The sequence below is a fragment of the Lynx canadensis genome, chromosome A3, assembly GCF_007474595.2.
Source record: "Lynx canadensis isolate LIC74 chromosome A3, mLynCan4.pri.v2, whole genome shotgun sequence".
NCBI lineage: Eukaryota > Metazoa > Chordata > Mammalia > Carnivora > Felidae > Lynx > Lynx canadensis.
In genome coordinates, this window is record NC_044305.1 from 123,091,545 (window position 1) to 123,114,363 (window position 22,819).

A 22,819-nucleotide genomic window follows, 5' to 3' on the forward strand; every position below is an offset into this window, starting at 1 on the left:
TATTTTTTTTAATAACCTGCAGTCCATTAACAGACATTTGAGATAGGCAGAGCATAACATTCCTCCAAGAGACTTTCAACTGTCTTGTCTTAATGTTAATGCCTTACTAGAGGGAAAAATAACTTTAGATCAACAATAGCAGGGCCTCCAGTATCTTATGAGTCCTCTTTAGCATATGAAAGCCCTTTGTGAGACCTCCCTTTTTCTTTACACACCACCCCCCCAACTCTGTAGTATATAACAATTTTTCTTCACAACCCCAGTGCAGCTTTCTGCCCATGGGTCCTGTCCCCGTACTTTAATAAAATCACCCTTTTGCACCAAAGACATCTCAAGAATTCTTTCGAGGCCATGGGCTCTGGACCCCACCACTCCAAAACCACGTCAGAAGGAGCTGGGAAGAGAAAGGACATCCAAGTAGAGGAATAGCAAACACAAAGAATAAGCAAGGCAAGTATGGGAGACAATTTGTTTTTAAAGACCCATTTTAAAACATTTTAAACATTAAAACATTAAACATTTTAGCCCACTAAAACATTTCAAGTGCACCAGTAACTTTTGTTAGATCTAGATGCCTTTGAGAATATTCAATGTAGAATGACTACTTTTCTGATAAAAATGGGAAAAAAATTAATTGAATGTTTTTCCATGTTAAAAATCCACATAATGTACAAAATAGACATAAATGCTTATGATAGTTGGCTGTTTTCGTGATTGTCTCCAAATACAGTATTTGATGTACTATAATAAAGTTTCAGGACTGGACTTGTTTTTGAATTATTCAAGTCTAATCCCAAAGCAGGATTTTAATTAAGAATGAGAATTGGGGAGTGTTTGAAATGAATTCTGGTGAGTTCTTTCACAGATAAGAGAAAACAGATATGCAATATTTTGACCTTCTCCTAAAATTCCCCAGACCCACTGATCTCTGACTTAGATCAGTCTATTCTGATTAGATTCTGAGAATTCTCAACCAAGCATATTTCAGTACAAATTATATTTACAGTTGAAAGAATAAAAAATATTAAATATGCAAAAATTATTCTTTTTCTAATATATCTAGTCAGATGGTTATTTTATTTTTATTCTTTCTTTTTTATGAAGTATGTAGGCTATGAATTTTCCTCTGAGCTCTGATTTAACTCTGTCCCATTGGTTACTGTATTGCTGCTTTCTGGAAATTCTATAATTTAGCCTCTTTTTTTGTTTTCATTTTTAATGCAAGAGTATTTGAGAAAGATTTTGTCTAAGTATTTTTTATACCTTGTTATCATGTCTACTGTATTATGGAAGATGACCTTGTAGATGTGTAAAGGCCTTCTTTACAGTTGAGAATATAGTTTTAAATGTCACATAGGCATGGGCTTAACTTTTTAAAGTAATGATCACCATAAATATCTTCCTGTTTACATTGTTAAGAAATACCATATTAAGTGTGTTTTGTCCTGCAGTATCTAGTTTTGAAATTAGTGACTAGAAGTCTTTGATTATTTTTAAGCCTATTTTATTATCTCCCATAATTTCTGACAATTATGAAAGTTCTGATAATTTATGAAAGTTACTGCTATGCTATTTGGTCCACAGGTGTTTATAACTATTATTTCTATTGTGAAATATACCATTTAACGTTATAAACTGTTCTTCATGTCAGATAATGCTCTTTGACTTAAATTCTGCCTTATCTCAAGTTAACACCAAGACTACTTTCTCTGTATTTATATTAACCAGATAGAGCTTTACTCTACTTATTTGGTGCTGGGGGAGGTTGGGGGTGGGAGCAGGGTTCTTCTAAGTCACCTTGTTTTAATAAATTAGAGTTTTGCTTTGTGATTCTATAAACAAATCATTTACCTTTAAATAAGTGAGTTAAATTCATTTATATTTATAGCTATTAACATGATGGGCATGCTTCGTTTTAATATATATTCTTTTGTGGTTTTTTGTTTATATTTACTCATGAAGTATTTTTTGTATTTCATGTCATTCTGATATTTATAAAGTTTAATATTTTAACTTATAGGGCTTACATTTTGTTTGGATAAATTTTTAAACATTTTTTTCAGTTTATTTATTTTGTAAGAGAGTGAGAAAGAGAAAGCAGGGGAGAGGCAGAGAGAGAGAGAGAGAATCTGAAGCAGTCTGTGGGGTCTCAGCCCAGAGCCGGATGCAGGGCCCCAACCCACAAACCATGAGATCGTCAACTGAGCTGAAATCAAAAGTTGGACACCTAACTGACTGAACCACCCAGGCACCCCTTGTTTGCACACTTTATGTAATACTTTTTGCCCTTGTTTTTAATCAACATCATCTCTTAAAATAGTAAAAGAGGTATCTTGCAACTAAAATATTCCGTGGATTGAATCTATTGTAATATTAAAATTTGAAGAAAAGTTTGATTGTGTTTAAATATTTTGGCTCACTCTTTCTGGAATATATTGTAGGTGTTGCTTCGTTGTTTCCTGTCACTGAACATTACTGTCAAGAAGTCTGTTGAAGGGGTGCCTGGGTGGCTCAGTTGCTTAAGCATCTGACTTTGGCTCAGGTCATGATCTCACACTCTGTGAGTTTGAGCCCTGCATCAGGCTCTGTGCTGACAGCTCAGAGCCTGGAGCCTGCTTCAGATTCTGTGTCTCCCTCTCTCTGACTCTCCCCTGTTCACGATCTGTCTTTCTCTGTCTCAAAAATAAATAAACATTAAAAAAAATTTTTTTTAAAAGTTTGTTGAAAATCATATTTTCTTTCCCTTAAAACAATAGTGACCATACATGTTTGGCTAACTACAGTTTGAGATGAAAGAGGTCACTGTATATATTAATTTATGTTTATGGTACAATAAACATAAATTTGGATTATCCCAGGGTAACTGGGCCATGTGATTTCACCACCTATATACATGGCTTGATTTTTTTGGTTTGGGAGCCTAAAATAGCCTTTTTTTTTTTTTCATCATCTTATCTACAATATTCTTTTCCCTACCTACATTATATTTATATTTCCTCTAAATAAAGATATTTTCTTTAATTTTCACCTAAATCATGTTTCAGTATAATTAACAGTGTTATATCAGTTTCAGGTTTATAATATAGTGATTCAATAATTCTATACATTGTTCAATGCAATGATGACAATTCCTAATCAATTTTCCCTTAGTGACTTGTCAATATGTACAATCGTTCTCATATTTCAGGAAAGTTTTCTTGACTTATACTTTCAAATATCTGTTTCCTGTTTTTCATTCTCCTTTGCTTGCATTTTATATCCATCATTTTTCCCTCTAATTGCACTTTTTCTCATTCTCTTTAATTTTAAAAATTTATATCTTTATTGTTTATTTGATATATTGATAATTAATGACTTCCAATTAGTCATGCTTCCTGACATCCAGACCCTTTTGTAGTCCTCTCCCATACCGACTCTTGACTTAGCTATGTGACTTGCTTCGGCTAACAGGACATCAGCAAATATGACAAATAAGGAAGCTTGATAAACACTTGCACATGGGGACTTGCCCTCTTGAAATGCCACCATCACCATGTAAAGAAGTCTAGTTTAAACATAACGAGAATGAAATACCACACATAGTATGTAGAGAGAGGCTCAGCCATTTCAGTTTAACACAGCTCTCCAATCAATTCAACATCTAAATTCGGGTGTGTGAATGAGCCTAGGCCAAACTAGTACAAATGTGTTACTGGGTACACTCAACTTACAGAATAATGAGAAACATTAAGTCATTGTTTTAAGCCACAAAGTTGTGGGGCGTGTTATTATGTATTACTAGATAACTGATAGAGAAATTGTGGCCTAGAAATGTAGCGTGGTTGTAACAAAAGCCCAAATATGTGGCATTGGCTTTAGAATGGGGCAACAGATGGAGGCTTGAGAAGTGTAGGGAGTCTGCTGGCAAGGGCTGAAGGGATGGCAAAGAAATGATGGCAGAGACTTAAAATCAGCTGAGGAAATCCTTAGTGGCAGGACAAAAATGGTCGCCCATATTCTATAATAGCAAAACATTTGACAAACTTGTTAAATGCTGGTACAGAGAAGATAGAATTGTACCTGATAAACTAGTGGGTCTGGCTAAGAAGACTTCCTAGAAGAATGATAAAAAATGACAATTGGCTTCTTTTAAGTACATATGGTGTGACAGTGGCAGACAGAGATAAGCTAAGGAGAGAACTAATTAGTTTGCAAGAAGAAACTGGACATGAAGAAAAAACAGAACTTTCTGGGTTGGAAAATAAAACAACTTCACGTTTCCAGACTTCCCAGGTGGCAACTCTCAGTATAATAAATGGCCTCAGGGTAAAGACCAAATCAAGGATATGGATGTAAAACCCATAATGATTTAAAGGGATTTTTAGTAGATGCTCTCAGCTAAACAGAAGGGCTTCTAAGAATTCTACAAACATTATTTCACAGCATTCTGAGGTACCCAATATACAGCAAGGCCTATTTAGAGACATGGATGTGCACTTGAGGCATGGGATGAATCCATCCATAAACACAGGAAATCATTAGGATTTTTAAGGCAGTTGTATCAGTTTGGACTAAAAAGGAGACAGTTTAAAAACAAAGAGCTTTCTGGGCCTCTACCTTCCTACATACAGAAGATTTGCTAATAAAGCTACTCAGGTATTTTTAAAGAAGAAAAATCTCTGAGAATTGAGCCTACAGGACAAAGCCAAGAGCCATGGACAAGATGGATTAGGAAACCATTCCAGGGAAGCAGAATGAAATCTTAATCAAGGAATATTCCCTGCCCTTATATGCTCGGCTGGATTTCAGAATTATTTTGGGCTAGTGATTGCTAAAAACTTCCAATTCTTCCTCTTTTAAGTGAAAGTGTCTATTATGGTTATACTGTTCCTGTCTCACCATTCAATGGTGGGTTTGTGGAAGAAAGTGGGGCCGATAAGTTGTATTTTTATTCTTGGGTCTTTAGACCAACAGGTGCTATATTCAAGGAGCTGGACATGAGGAGACTTTTCTGTATCCAGAATTAATACACAAAAACATAGCATTTGAGCATGGATAGATTTCAACATGAATCATCAGGGCCAGATAGTAGACTGTGTTATATTGTTACATCAGTAGCCCTCAGTGAATCACACTTCCCTCTATTCTCCTGTATACACTTCTCCTACCTTGATTCTGCGCTTACCATGTGACTTTCACTTTTGTTTTTGCTTTGCCTGGTTTTGACACTGGGACACCAGAAAACATGACATAAGCAGAGGATTAATAAGTACTGGCATATTTGACTTTCTCTTATCAATTACTATATACCATTTCAAGAAACCTGGTCTAGACTCACTGAAGGTGAAAACCACACTAAGAGAGAAGCCCAATTGCACCTGTTGTCCCAGTTGATTCCAGCTGCCCGACCCCCCCCCCCCCCCCCCCCGCCCCACGGCCCCCAAGACAACCTGCCAGCTGAATGTATCTATAGGAGTAGCACCAGCAAGACCAGAAGAACTGTTCGGCCAACCCACAGCACTGCAAGAAATAATCATTATTTTGGATACTTAATAACAGAATTCCTTACTCAATTTTCCATCTTCCTGTGGCTCCTTGAAACTTACTCTTCGTTTCTTAAACAGTTTGTCTTTTTCTTCTGTTTGTATTCCCTAAATTCTTCCAGTATTAATCTCATCTCTTTCTGTTACTCTTTAATCTCAAGACTTCTCTTCCCTGAGTTCTTTATTTCTGATGAGTATCTTCCTTCATAGCAGCAATGGCTTCATTTGATGTTTTTAAATTCTTATTGAAATATTGAGTAACAAATTTCTGCTTTCTGGCCACATTCTGCTCTTACCTTTTGTTTTGTTGTGTTTGCAAAGCTTGTAATGCTATTTTGCACATTTCTTCCTATAATTTATTCACATAGCTGTTAAATTGGTTCCTATAGTTTGAAATACCAAATTAATAGATGAGAGATAATTCAGGGAAGGGAAGGATCATCCATATTGCCTTCTATAACAATAAACTATTTTTAATAAAAAAGTTAATGTGTAATTACCTCTTCTTTGCAACTAACTTAAAATCTAACTTTCATAGGACTTCTACCATCCATTCTATGATTTACTTACTCTTGTGGATTCCAACGTCATTTGGAGTCACTAAAGGACACAGCCTCTAAATTTTAAGTGCTCCATTCATTTATAGTACTTGATGTAGGAGACATTTTACATTCTACAGCACTTAAACCTACTTTATTTTATCTTAGCATTTCTCACAGTAGTTCCCACTTAGGATGGGGCCTATTTCTAGAAGTGAGCAATGTCTGGAGATTTCTGACACCTACCCTCAAAATATATTTTCTAGTGTTTCTGTTCTTTCAATGCCTCATTATCTCCCCTGTCCACAAGAGTTGTATGCTCTGGCTCTGTTGGTCCCAGTGCTTTTAAAAATATTTAACAATAACTTGGAGTTTACAACTTTTTCAGAAAACTTGTGATTTCATTTGATATGAGAGTTATTGTTTTTATTTTCATTTTTTACACATATGTAGAATTTTTAAGAGAATTGAGAAAGGAAGAACTAAGCTGCCATCATGATCTTCTTAGAAGCCCTCTCCTTATGGCTTCTGTTTTTGGCACTGAAATTAAATTCAATATAACAAACATTTATTGATACATTCTGTGTTTCAGAACTTGTGCTAAGCTTTGCATCATATACCAAAATTATACCCATCCAAAGCATCCAGGATCTGAGAATCTAGGACTAAAACTTTACAAAATTATACACACACACACTCATATATGCACATGTAAAGGTGTGATGTCGGTTAATTGAAGGATTCTCAACCTTCAGGTGTCCATAAACCAGTAAAAATAATTTCACTTAATTTAGTTCACATAATTTTGAAAATCCTGTCACAAGAAAAAAAATGTCTAACTGCTTAAAATTATGCTTTTGGTGGATATTTTACTCTAAACAAATTATAAAGCATACTATTATACTCACATGATTAGAAAACATACAATAACATAATTCATTTTGATGTGTAGTCTATCTTCCTGTTGTTAGAAATTAATGAGAACATGCACTGCCATTTAAGCCTATGTCATTTTCTTTGTTAATAATACATGCCTTGGGGCGCCTGGGTGGCGCAGTCGGTTAAGCGTCCGACTTCAGCCAGGTCACGATCTCGCGGTCCGTGAGTTCGAGCCCCGCGTCGGGCTCTGGACTGATGGCTCAGAGCCTGGAGCCTGTTTCCGATTCTGTGTCTCCCTCTCTCTCTGCCCCTCCCCCGTTCATGCTCTGTCTCTCTCTGTCCCAAAAATAAATAAACGTTGAAAAAAAAAATTAAAAAAAAAAAATAATACATGCCTTAAGTTAGGAAGAGTGTGCATTTCCCACCCTTAGTCAGAATCTCAGTGTGTTGGGACATAAAAATGATGGTAGTTTTCACAAGGCAAGTTTCCTGCAGAAGTATAGAGCTTATAAACTCCAAACCTACTTACTTTCGTTTATGTAAAAGAGAGAGCAGACAGTTTACATCTTTTCTATGTGCTTAAAACTGGATTTTCAAGACTTGAAATTTACTCAAAATTGAAACTCAAACTGCCCTAACACAAAAGTTTTGTTTTGAAACATTCTATATAATTTCTTACTATATTACCAAGACAAACCTGTATGGTAAGGTTTGTTGAGACTACATACCTTAGAAATTTTGAAGCTGATTTTCATTTTGGTCTGAATGAAGAAAACTGAGTGAGTTTTTCCATAACTGTTCAGAATCAGTGACATCCTTCTAAAAGCATGTAGCAGGTAATGGAGAAATGGCAGTCAAACTGCCCATTTGCAATACACAATTGGACCAAACCATGTATGGTTCTCAAAGCAGCACGTTCCTAGTTTTCGTATTTCAAGAGGCTTTTGTAAGGATGTTAGGGAAAGATGGTAGTGGAGTAGGAGGACCTGAGCCTCACTTCTTCCCATGAATACAAATAGATAACTACTAAATCATCATAAATACCCTAGAAATTGATCTAGAGACACACAGGACAAACCCCACATATAAAAGTAGACAAGAGGCCACACAGAAGAAGTAGAAAGTGCAGAGATGCAGCCTGGGAGATAAACAGGTCACGGTTGATGCAGTAGGGAGGAGGCCACGGTTGATGCAGTAGGGAGGAGGCCACAGTTGCACAGAAGGGTAAGAGACAAACTAGTACACAGGGAAGCACATGGGGAAAATAAGTCCACATAGCAACTGGCATGGAAAGTGAGAGGAGCTGAATTTCATTAGATCTTGAAACCTAGAGTTTTAAAGGTCAGTGTGCTTGGCTTTGGGAGAGCTCAAAGGACATTGAGACTGCTCTTGGAGAAAAGGCAGAGCAAACATCCCATGGACATACAGCATGGAAACAGGGATCTGAAGAGTGGCTTAGGCACAAAGGGGGGATGTTACTTGCTCATCTCGGAGCATGTCCCAGACATTCATGGAAATATCCCTCCAGGAACAAAGGAGCTGGCAGATGCCATTTCACTCCCCCACCTCTCAGCATAAGCACAGGGCCACCTGTGGGAACCAGCACAGTGTAGACAACTAGCTACCTAACTTGCTTATGTCAAGCCCCTCCCCACCCCTGCACTCTGGTAAAACCTCCTTTCCTAATCATGCTTGTCTTGGTCCCAGAACAGTTTCCCCCTCCACCAGAAGACTAGCCCAAACTCCTGCCCACACCATGTCTCCATATCCAGGAGTTTTTCAGGACCTCAATTCAGATAGCAGTGATGGTGACAGGTCTCATTTCATAAGCAGACCAGAGTCTACCTAGTTAAAACTTGCCACATTCAGGCTAGGGACCAAACATTGCCTATAACAGTCAAAGAGACCCTCTGCACGTTCCTGGTCTGAAAGATAAAGCAGCCAGGACACCAGAGCAGAGTGCATTAAGCACACATTGGAGACATTCCCAGAAGTGCCAGGCCCTCTGAAACAGAGGGCACTACACAGCAGGGCACTACATGAACTCTTCTTCAAAAAGACATTACCCTCAAGAACAGGAGACATAGCTGACTTTTCTAACATAGAGAAACAGGCACTGAGACATAAACAAAATGAGAAGACAGGAATTTGTACCAAATGAAAGAACAGGATAAGGTCACAGCCAGAAATCTAAGTGAAATAGATATAAGTAACATGCTTGATGTAGAATTTAAGGCAATGATCATAAGGATACTCACTGGACTTGAGAAAAGAGTGGAAGAGATCAGTGAGACCCTTAACACAAAGATAAGGAAAGACATACTAGAGATAAAGGGCCCAATAAATGAAATGAGAAACATGCTTGATGGAATGGATAACAGGCTGGAAGAATCAGAGGAATAAATCACTGACCTAGAAGATAGAGTAATGGAAAGTAATCAAGCTGAAAAAAAGGGAGAAAAAATAATTACACAAAATAAAAATAGACTCAGGGAACTCAGAGACTCCCTCAAACATAATAACATTCGTATTATAGGAGACTCAGAAGAAAAAGAGAGAGAGAAGGGAGCAGAGAATTTATTTGAAGAAATAATAGCTGAAAACTTCCCTAACCTGAGGAAGGAAACAGATATCCAGATCCAGAAAGCACAGAAAACTTCCAACAAAATCAATAAAAGCAGATCCACATCAAGACATATTATAGTTAGGGGCGCCTGGGTGGCGCAGTCGGTTAAGCGTCCGACTTCAGCCAGGTCACGATCTCGCGGTCCGTGAGTTCGAGCCCCGCGTCAGGCTCTGGGCTGATGGCTCAGAGCCTGGAGCCTGTTTCCGATTCTCTGTCTCCCTCTCTCTCTGCCCCTCCCCCCGTTCATGCTCTGTCTCTCTCTGTCCCAAAAATAAATAAACGTTGAAAAAAAAAATTTTTTTAAAAAAAGACATATTATAGTTAAAATGGAAAAATATAGTAATAAATATTAAAAGCAATAAGACAAAAGAAGACAGTTCTATACAACAGAAACCACAGAAGACTACAAGTGGATTTTCAGCAGAAACATTATAGAGAGGAATGCCATATTTTTAAAGCAAAATATAGTAATAAAGAAAAAAATAATAAACGCAGCAAGACAAAAGAAGATACTTACATACAAAGGAAACCACATAAGGCTATCGACAGAATTTGCAGCAGAAACTTTCCAAGCTAGAAATGAATGGCAAAATGGGAAAAACCATAGGCAAGAATACTCTATCCAGCAAGAATATCATTCAGAATAGAATGACAAATTAAGAGTTTCCCAAACAAAAAACTAAAGGAGTTCATGACCACTAACCTAGCCCTGCAAGAAATATTAAAGGGGACCCTTTGAGGGGCACCTTCGTGTCTCAGTCAGTTAAGCATCTGACTCTTAATATTTGGCTCAGGTCATGATCTCACAATCGTGAGACAGAGCTCCATGTCAGGCTCCAGGCTGAGCGTGGAACCTGCTTCAGATTCTTTTCCACCCTCTTCCTCTGCCTTCCCCCACCCCCACCCTCTCCTAAAATAAATAAATACAAAATTAATTAATTAATTAAATAAAGGGGACCCTTTGAGTAGAAAGGAAAGACCAAAATGATAGCACGAATGTAGGAAATAAAAAATAAAAACAGTAAAAATGTATATTTCTGTAAAAATTCAGTCGAGGGACTCACAAAATAAAAGAATGTGAAATGTGATACCATATACCTAAAACATGGGGAATAAAGGAGTAAAGAATGGGTTCAAACTTAAATAGCCATCAATTTAATCTAGACTGCTATGTGCAAAAAATGTTACATACAAACCTAATGGTAACCACAAATCAAACACCACTAATAAATATAAATAATAAAGAGAAAGAAATCCAAATATATGACTAAAGAAAACCAGCAAACCAAGAAAGAAAGAAAGAAAGAAAGAAAGAAAGAAAGAAAGAAAGAAAGAATTCGAGATAATCTTCATAAACATCCATAAAACAAGTAATAAAATGGCAATAAATACATACCTATCAATAATTACTTTGAATGTAAATGAACTAAATGATCCAATCAAAAGAAATAGGGTGACATAAGAGACATAAAAAACAAGATCCATCTATATGCTGCCTACAAAAGACTCATTTTAGACCTAAAGACACCTGAAGTTTGAAAGTGAGGGGTTTTAGAAACATATATTATCAAATGGATGTCAAAAAAGCCAGAGTAGCAACACTTAACATTGGACAAAATAGATTCTAAAACAAAGATTGTAACAAGAGAGAAAGAAGGATGCTCTATAATAACAAAGAGGACAATCCAACAAGAACATATAGCAACTGTAAATATTTATGCACCTAACTGGAAAGCACTAAAATATATAAAACCGTTAGTAATAAACATAAAGGAACAAATCAATAATAGTACGATAATAAATCAGAGACTTTAACATCCCACTTACATCAATGGTCAGATTATCTAAACAAAATATCAACATGGAAAGAACTTTGAATGGCACTGGACAAGATGGATTTAACAGATATGTTCAGAACATCCCATCCTAAAACAGCAGAACACACATTATTTTCAAGGGCATGTGGAACATTGTCCAGAATAGATCACATATTAGGCCACAAAACAAGCCTCAACAATTTAAAAAGACTGAAGTAATACCATGCATCTTTTCTGACCACAGCTATGAAACTAGAAGTCAATCACAAGAAAAAATCTAGAAATACCAGAAATACATGGAGGTTAAATAAGATGCTACTAAATAATGAATGAGTCAACCAGGAAATCGAAGGAGAAATAAAAGCGTGCATGGAAATAAATGAAAATGAAAACAATGGTTCAAAACCTTTGGGGTACAGCAAAAGAAATTCTAAGAGGGAAGTGCATAGCAATACAGGCCTACATCAATAAGCAAGAACAATCTCAAATAAACAACCTAACCTTATACCTTAAGGAGATAAGAAAAAAAAAACCCTAAAACCAGCAGAAGGAGGGAAATAATAAAGATTTTTTAGAACAGAAATAAATGATAAAGAAACTGAACATACAATAGAACAGATACATAAAACTAGGAGCCAGTTCTTAAAAAAAAAAAACAATAAAATTTATAAACTACTGGCCAGACTGATCAAGAAAAAAAGAAAAAAGACCCAAATAAATAAAATCACAAATGAGAGAGTAGAAATAACAACATCACAGAAATACAAATAGTTATAAGAATATTATGAAAAACTATATGCCAATAAATTGGACAACCTAGAAGAAATGGATAAATTCCTAGAAACATATAACCTACCAAAACTGAAACATGAAGAAACAGAAAAATTGAACAGATTGATAACCAGCAAGGAAATCACAAATAAAACAAACATCTCCCAACAAAGGAAAGTCCAGGACCAGATGACTTCACAGGCAAATCCCAGCAAACATCTAAAGAACAGTTAATACCTATTCTTCTCAAGTTATTACAAAAAAGAGAAATGATAGGAAATTCATTCTATGAGGCCAGCATTACTCTGACACCAAAATAAGATGAAGACACCAAAAGGGGCACCTGGGTGACTGAGTCTGTTGAGCGTCCAACTTTGGCTCAGGTCATGATCTTGCAGTTTGTGGGTTCAAGCCCCACATTGAGCTTGCTGCTGTCAGTGTGGAGCCTGCTTCAGATCCTCTGTCCCCTCTCTCTCTGCACCTCCCCACTTATGTGCGCCCCCCATCTCAAAAATAAATAAATACACCTTTAAAAAAAATACACCAGGGGCGCCTGGGTGGCTCAGTCGGTTAAGCAACTGACTTCAACTCAGGTCACGATCTCGCGGTCCATGAGTTTGAGCCCCACGTCGGGCTCTGGGCTGATGGCTCAGAGCCTGGAGCCTGCTTCGGATTCTGTCTCTCTCTCTCTCTCTGCCCCTCCCCCGTTCATGCTCTGTCTCTCTCTGTCTCAAAAATAAATAAGCATTAAAAAAATTTAAAAAAATAAAAATAAAAAAAATACACCAGAGAGAGAGAGAGAGAGAGAGAACTACAGGCCAATATCCCTGATGAACACAGATGCAAAAACTCTCAACAAAATACTAGCAAACCGAATCCAATAATATATTTTTAAAAAATCCATCACCACAATCAAGTAGGATTTATTCTTGGGTTGCAAGGGTGGTTTAATATTGGTAAACCAATCATTGTGATACATCACATCAATAGGAGAAAGGATAACAACCACATGATCATTTCAATAGACACAGAAAAGGTATATGACAAAGTCCCATATCCATTCATGATAAAAGACCTCAACATTAGATTCAGATACCTCAAAATAATAAAGGCCTTATATTAAAAAATGCACAGGGAACATCACAATCAATGGGGAAAAACTGAGAGCCTTTTCTGTAAGATCAGGGATGTGATAAGGATGTCCACTCTCCACTTTTATTCAACATAGTACTGGAAGTGCTAGCCAGTACAACAAAAAGAAATAAAAGGCATCCAAATTTGTAAGGAAGTAGTAAAACTTTTACTACTTGCAGATGACATGATACTATATATAGAAAAACTAAAAGATTCTACCAAAAAATCTGCTAGAACTGATAAACACATTCAGTAAAGTTTCAGGACACAAAATTAATCTACAGAAGTCTGCTGCATTTCTATACAGTAACAATGAAGTATCAAGAAGAGAAATTAAGAAAACAATCCCATTTACAATTGCACCAAACATAAGATAACCAGGCGTAAACCTAACCAAAGAAGTGAAAGGTCGGTACTCTGAAAACTGATTAAGGAAATTGAAGACAACACAAAGAAATGGAAAGATATGATATGCTCATAGATTGGAAGAACAAACACTGCTAAATGTTTATAGTACTCAAAGCAATCTACACATTTAATGCACTCCCTATCAAAATACCAACAGCATTTTTCACAGACCCAGAACAAACAATACTAAGATTTTTATGGAACCAAAAAAGACCCTGAATACCCAAAGCAACCTTGAAAAAGGAAAGCAAAGCAAAGCTGGAGGCCTCACAATTCTGGACTTCAAGTTATATTACAAATATATAGTGATCAAAACAGTATAATACTGGCACAAAAACAGACCTATAGATCAGTGGAACAGAATAGAAAACCCAGAAATGAACCCACAATTATATGGTCAATTAATCTTTGACAAAATAGGAAAGAATACCCAATGGGTAAAAGACAGGCTCTTTAACAAATGGTGTTGGAAAAACGGGACAGCGACATGAAAAGAATGTAGCTAAACCACTTTCTTACACCATACACAGAAATAAATTCAAAATGGATGAAGGTCTAAATGTGAGACTTGAAATAATAAACATCCTAGAGGAGAGCACAGGCAAAAACTTCTCAGATATTGGCCACTTTTTTCTAGATAGGTCCCCTAAGGCAAGGGAAATAAAAGCAAAAATTAACTATTGTGACTTCATCAAAATAAAAGACTTCTGCATAGCAAAGAAAACAACCAACCAAACTGAAAGGCAACCTACTGAATGGGAGAAGATACTTGCAAATGACATATTTGATAAAGGGTTAGTATACAAAATACATAAAGAACTTCTAAAATTCAACACCCAAGAAACAAGTAATCCAATTAAAAACGGACAGAGGACATAAAGAGACATTTCTCCCAAGAAGACTTTCAGATGGCCAATGGACACATGAAAAGATGTTCATCATTACTTATCATCAGGGAAATGCAAATCAAAACAACAAGGAGATACCACTTCACACCTGTCATAATGGCTAAAATCAAAAACACAATAAACAACAACTTTTGGCAAAAAATATGGAGAAAAAATAACCCTCTTGCACTGTTGGTGGGAAAGCAAACTGGTGCAGCCATTCAGGAAAACAGCATGGATATTGCTCAAAAAGTTAAAAATAAAACTATCCTATGATCCAGCAATGACACTACTGTGTATTTACCCAAACAATAAAGACACTAGTTCAAAAGGAAATATGCATCCCTATGTTTATTGCAGCATTATTTACAATAGCCAGACTATGGAGGCATCCCAAGAGTCCATCAACTGATGAATGAACACACACACACACACACACACACACACACACACACACACACCAGAATATTATTCAGCCATAAAAAAAAGAATGGAATCTTGTCACCTAGTAAGGACATGGATGGGCACACATGAAACAACTTTAATTTTTGACAGCAGTGAGATCTATTGAAATAAAGAGCTACATAAATCACCTTGGCTCATTGTTTCCTAGATTGGTAATCAGGATTGGTAAAATCTCTGCCATGTCCTGGAAGAATTTGTACCTAAAGTGATTAACTTTGTCAGAGCCAGGGCCTTAAATTACTGTCTGAAGGCTTTTTGTCAAAAAAAAAAAAAAAGTCAAAATCAAATATTAAGTTTTTACATATAATTTTATTGTTGTTATTTTTTGTTTTGTTTTGTTTAGAAAAGATATTTATAGTACCTCACTGAATTTCAGGAATATTTTTTTCACTTTTTTGAGAGTAAAGTGAAAGCCCATTCTCAGAACATTTATCAGAGAAAGATTTATTCATAGAATTCTTGGAAGATATTTTTGGCTACATGAATGAAGCAAATCTTCTGAATCAAGGCCTTGGATTAACTATTTAAAATGGCACTAAAACTCTGTGAGCAATTTTGGATAAACTGCCATTTTAGAAGAGGAGCTTGGATGCAAACAACTTTGCAAACTTTCAAATATTGGAGGAAGTATTTCAGAAGACTGGAGTCTCCAGTAACTCAGGATGCCAAATTTTCAGCAGTCAAAAATCTGCATAAACATTTTATAATTTTTGATGTCAACTCTGCTCAGAAAGCTTTCAGTTCCCTTTCTTGTTATCAGATGTGGCAAGATATTACACTATTAATATTAATATTTTTTAAAATATTGAACTCTTTTTCATTTAACTCCTTAGAACTTTTGAATATTACTTTGTTGTATTATATGAGGAGACATCTAATTTTCCTCCACATAGTAAATGTTCTCCATCCCATTTACTGAACATGTGCCTTTCTCTTTGTTTTCAGATGCTTCTTTCAAACATCACATGTCAAGCTAATACTTGAGATATGTCTTTTAAAAACTTTTTTATGTGAAAGAATAGGAGGAAAGAAAAAAGTATGAAAGGAGAGGAGGGAAAGGGGAAGATGAAGAACTCGGGAGCACTATGGTAAGTAATTTTACATGAACTATATATAATGCATTCTTTTTTTTTAATTTTTTTTAACGTTTATTTTTGAGACAGAGAGAGACAGAGCATGAATGGGGGAGGGGCAGAGAGAGAGGGAGACACAGAATCCGAAGGCAGGCTCCAGGCTCTGAGCCATCAGCCCAGAGACCGATGCAGGGCTCAAACTCCCGGACCACGAGATCATGACCTGAGCTGAAGTCGGATGCTTAACTGACTGAGCCACCCAGGCGCCCCTATAATGCATTCTTAAATTAACTCAATGTCATACATACTTTTATGAACGTGTTTTACAAGATAGGAAAATAAAGTTCAGAAAAGTTAACAGCCAATACTTTTGGCAGACATATGTAGAGAGACTTGCCTAATAATTGATTATAAAGAACTAAACCAAATGTTGGGAACTTAGCCATGACTCATCCTGGCCTTTATTACCACCATTGTTCTATTGGTTGTATCTCTGACAAAGACCCCAGGTCCAAACATACCCATTGAAGCTCTACTTCATTTACTGCAGATGTGTAACATTCTGGGGATTAGATTGAAGAATTATCCATTTTTTTGATGATATGACATCCCAATTTTTCAAATTAATATAGTCATGCTGATGGCAAATATTTAAAGCTAATCAAAGTGGTATTTTAGAAATTGTATGATTTTATTTGAAATAAAGTAAAATTTGTTGTTGCCAAAAGTTGATGAAAAATCTTTTTGAATTAAACTTTCCATATTTCTCCAGTTGCTCATTTAATGTCAACCATAGTTTTTCCTCAAACTGCTACATTCCTCAAAGATCGAATCAAATTGTCCTCCAGTGAAGTGTTACCCAGATCTGTCTAGCAGAGTTGGGCAGTCCCTGTGCTCTCTCACAGAACCCTGTTCACTCCATTATTACCACATTTAGTAGAGTGAAGAATGACTACGGATCACCACCTGTTCCTTCACCATTAGATAGTGGGTGCCCTGAACCAGTGGCTATGGCTTTGATTTCCACACCTCTCAGTCTAAAAGCAGAGTGGCTAATCCAGTTTAAGATGACAAGCAATATATTATATACATTGTATATATGTATATATACATATACATATACATATACATATACATATATATACATATACATATGTACATACAAGTATATATGTATATAATATATTTCTTAAACAACAGTATACTATGAAATATTTCACATGAATAATTATTCAACAACACAATTATTTTTATTTGTCATTATATACAAAATATACAAAATATACAAAAATAAAACAATGCATAATCAATCTCTATTTAACTACCACCCAACTCACTAATTATCAACATTTGACAATTTTTAAAAATATATATCTAAATCCACTTTCCTATTCCCCACTCTGGGTTATTTTAAAGCAAATTCCAGGTACCATATAATTCCATTAGTAAATACTTCAGTATGTACTTTTAGAAGATGAACATTTAGGGTGGCCTTGGTGGCTCAGTCGATTAAGCATCCAACTTCTGCTCAAGTCACAATCTGGTGGTTTGTGAGTTCAAGCCCCCCATTAAGCTCCGTGCTTACAGCTCAAAGCCTGGAGCCTTCTTTGGATTCTGTGTCTCCCTCTCTGCCTCGCCCCTGCTTGCACTTTATGTCTGTCTGTCTGTCTCTCTCTCTCTCTCCCTCTCTCAAATATAAACAAACATTAAAAAAAAATAAAAAAAATAGAAGATGAACATTTGAAAAAAGCACAGTGCCATTATCACCCCAAATTACTTTAAATATTTTTTAATTTTATTTATTTATTTTGAGAGAGTAAGAGAGAGAGAGAGCACACACGTGTGTTTGTGAGCAGGAGAGGGGCAAAGAGAGAAAGGGAAAAAGAGAGAACCCCAAGCAGTCTTTGTACTGACAGTGCAGAGCCCAACATAACAGTGCAGAGCCACAAACCAAACCGAGAGATCATGACATGAGCAGAATCAAGAGTTGGTGACTTAACCAACTGAGTCACCCAGGTGTCCCTATTTTAAATAATTTTTGCTATAATGAACTACCCAGTGTACAAGTTTCTCTGATTGTCCTGTAAGTTATTTAACTGTTTGTTAAATCAGTGTCCAAGTCTTAATATTGAATTTGGTTTAAGTCTCTTATAATCATCCTATCTCATTTTATTTTCTCCCTGTCATTGTTTTATAGCAACATTTCAAAGCCTTCATCCTATTCCACACTATGGCTACAACACAATTTATTTAAAAAGTTTTCTATTATTGAGCATCTAGCTTATTTCAAATTTTTTTCTCTTATTAAACAATGTTCCAATGAATATGCATATAAATAAATCTTTGAGCACACCTAGAATTATCCTATTAGGATTAATTCTTAGAAGTGGAATGCCTCATGGGTTTTTTTAAGCTTTTGATACAGCTTGTCAAATTACTCTTCAAAATGATTGAGCTAATTTACACTCCTACTAGCAGAATGAGCGTATCTGTGCCCCCACACCCTCATCAACACTGCATAATATCTTAATTTAAAATATTTGCCAATTTGATAGACCAGGAAGATATCTTCCTGTTTCAACTTTTAATTTTTTGGTGTTATTAGTAAGAGAGAGTGCCCTGAATCCTTGTTCAGTGCTTACTGTGGAGACAAAACCCCTTTCTGGTTAAGTCCATGAAGGACATATATGCGTTTAAGAAAAGCCAAGAAAATGCAAATTTTTATTACAAGATTTAAGCAGAAATTCTGGCCCTGGTGAGTCTATGAACTGCAAGAATGTGTGTGTGTGTGTGTGTGTGTGTGTGTGTGTGTGTGTGTGTTTCCTTAGTCTTGAGGTAAGTTGAAGTGCTTTAAAAAATGTAGCATTTCCCTTACTTACCCTCACTAGGATGATGGTACTTCCCAATTGGGATGCAGCTCTAGATGCACTGTACTGTGTCAGGCACACAGTTTCAAAAATGCATGGTCCCTAAATTTCCTTTAACCTCTTTATTGCACACACATGTAATGACTCCTTATACCATGGCCACACTAGCCTTGGCATATTACCATCCATCATCACAGCTCCTCCTTCCCTAGGGTAGAATTCCTGGGAGGTAGAGCGTGAAGTAGGGTGGTACACATGGGGTAGCTGAGAACTAGTTCCCCTTAGAAAATGAAGTGTGCAGCCAAAGTACAGTGAAACTTTTTTCCTGTAATACTTTTGGTCATTAGAGTATGTCTTTTGTGAATCATGTATTCATTTTCCCTGCCAATCAATGAGTGATGAATAAATGAAAAAATGAATGATCACATTTTGGGTATAATCATTCAACTAGTTACGAATCAGCCAAATTGCACTGTCTTTTAGTCCATATTTCATTTTCTTGTCAACTTTTATTGCAGGAACTATCCAGTCTGGTAGACATCTATCTTAAAGCAAGCTTTTATGTCTAACTTCTTTCTCCAAATTCTTCAAAGTAACTTAAATAGTCAGAGTCTGATCTCTATATACCCTTTAAATGAGGCCAGTCAAGATCCCACTCGTCTAAAAACCAATGGATCAAAGATCACAGAATTATTGATCATGAATGCTTTCTTCACTGTAGTGTCAAGAAGAAGATCCCTCCTTTCTGAGAATAACTGAACCACATGCCCTGCATTTGTACTCAGTCCCTTTCTCTTCATCAGGCCCTTCCCCCACCAATCATCTCCTCTCTTAAGTCACCAACCCCAGTCTGAGACATGTGGTAACAAAGCCCTTTATACCATCTTTTCACAACAGGCTTAAATATGAAAGCTTTTTTTTTTATTTTTGGGTTTTTTTTGTTTTTTTGGGTTTTTTTGGTTCTTACCATGCTTAACCCATACACAGGAGTAGTGCTCTTCAGAAAATGTAAATTTAGAAATTGGCTAGCAATTAATGTCTTTACAAAATCTAATGCGCACTGTCAATAAAATTTAGATAGATAGATGATAGATAGATAATGATTGTCCATGGCCTATAGAATACCATTTCCTGAATGGTGCTCCATGGAACCACAGAATTCTTAAACTTGTTAATCAGTATGCTCAAATTTTTTTTGCAAATGCATTTTAGAAATGTTTCTTGCCTTTGTTCCATTTAAGATTAATAATACATAAATATTAACATATGAAACCCTCTGAAGAATTTTACATGGAAGAAACCTTATTCTTTTAATCAAAAATGTATTTGACCACAGAAACAGGGTTTTGCTGTTGTTGTTGTTGTTGTTGTTGTTGTTGTTGTTGTTGTTTTCGAGTTTGGTTTTTAATGAAGCAGTCATTAATATTTTCTGCAGAATTGTTTGGGACACAGAACACAGGTGATCGCATATAGGTGAAGGTATCTGGAATAGCGTATCAGAGAATGCTCTAGATTCTGTACAACTTTTTGATCCTCTTTCTTTACCTCCCTATCACTCTCTCCCAATCTTTCACTTTCTATGCAGATATACTAGCTTCATTAATCTCAAAAGTCACATGCCTCCTTAAATGCAAAGTGCTTTGTAATATTCCAAATCTTTTCACATGTTATTCACTATCTCATCTGCAAATTCCCACATATTCTTTAACACACAGCCCATATGACAGCTATTCAGCCAGACTAGCCAAGATTCCAAGTATCATATTCTTTTCTTCTTGGCTACCCTAGAATTTCATTTGTCCATTTATAATACTCTATCCATACTATATTATCTATATATCTGCCTGTTTCCCTCTTTCCCTTAGACTATTTTCTCCTTTAGGTTAGGTACCATATCTTATTCATTATTTTATATTTACTGACCAACACAGTGTTTAGCACAAAGAAGATATTCCATGTCTATTTTATAAGTTAATTAATTTGCTTATCCAACAAAGTTTTTTTTAATTAAGTACTAAGGAGCTTAGACAAATATCATGTATCCTGTTCTGTGTGTCTCCTTGCAATATTTTAAGACTTCATTGTGCTGTCCTAACAGAAGACAAACAAGTACAGTTTGATTGTTCCCTATCAAAATGATGAAAGGTCTATTTGCCCAAATGTCATTCTGTTAATTTAGCTGTGATGGAGCCATTGAACCATGAACTCTTAGAATTAGAAGAGTCAGTTATGTATGCATGTATGTATGTATGTATGTTTATTTTTGAGAGAGAGAGAGAGAGAGAGACAAAGTGTGAGGGGGGAGAGGCAGAGAGAGAGGGAGACACAGAATCTGAAGCAGGCTCCAGGCTCTGAGCTGTCAGCACAGAGCCTGACACAGGTCTTGAACTCATGAACCGTGAGACCATGACCTGAGCCAAAGTTGGATACTTAACTGACTGAGCCACCCAGACACCCCAGAAGAGCTATTTAAATCATCTAGTTCTGCCACACTTATCCCTTCATTTACTGTGGAGCTTCTTTGGAGTTTTCTATATTTTAAAGAAAATATTTTAAAATTCAAATTTTATTGTGCAGGGTTTTTTTTTTTTTGCATTCATTGAAGTACATAAAAAGATCTATAAAAACAAACTACCCATCAGTCATAAATTCATGAACCTTGAAGTCTCTTAAGGACCATTTATCCTTTCTAGAAATTGTTTTCTATACTCATGGAAAACAGAGGTAAGCTCCCCCATGGGCAGTAAGTACAGGTTTATGTGGGGAAACTATCAGATGTGGCTCCAGAATCTATACTAGTTTATACTTCTTCAGTCCTTCTTAAATTACTTCTTAAAGATTCCAGGAGTATCATTCACCTGGTATCATGATGACACACAGGAGACAAAAACTGGATATCACATGCCCATGAATAATGGAGGAAATTATTCAATATGCTGTCTTTTAGTCACCTTTGTTATTAAGGGCTAGTATAGCTGCCAAGTCACAAGGAAATCAGAAGTCTTTGTTAAACCATTTGAAAAATGTACTCCTCAACTATCATTATCAACTCAGATATTCAGAAACCTGAATCCCACCAAGAAAACTTCATTTTTAATGCTCCTATGTCATCTCTTCTGTGAATCATTTGCATTGTGTCTGGAATCAGCAACAAGAATTTCATGAAGCTAGAGTATTTTACATTAATAATATAAGGTTATTGGACATCATACAAGTTATATAATTTCAATTTATTGTTTCATTTAGAACAATACTAACAGCCAATCCCTACTGTTGATTTATACCCATTCATTCATTCATCCGTTACTTTGTTCAACCAATTACACAAGAAAAATAGGTATTGAATACTTTTATGGACACCTTGGTGTATAAAGCACACGGAGCTTATCCATGTTGCCCTTAACCTGCAGGAGCTTGAGGTTCTGCACAGGTCAAGTGTACACATGAGAAAGAAAATGCCTTATAGACATTTTCAAAGACAGAAAAAGCATTAAGCTTAGAGGCACTTAGTGGAATTGCTCCACTGAGTGTATACGTAAAATACAAACACTGGGTAACTGTATATCTGTGCTGTCCAATATGGTAGCCACTAGCCATAGGCAGCTATTAAGCACTTGAAATGTGATTACTCTTTGTGGAGATACATTGCATATATACAATATTCACCTAAGTTTGAAGATTTCATATGAAAAATAATATAAATTTCATTTATAGATTTACCTTGATTTCTGGTAAAATTATAAGATTTAGTATATATTGGATTAACTAACAAATTACTAAAATTAAGTTAATTTATTTCTCTTTACTTTTCTTCATGTAGCTATCATAAAA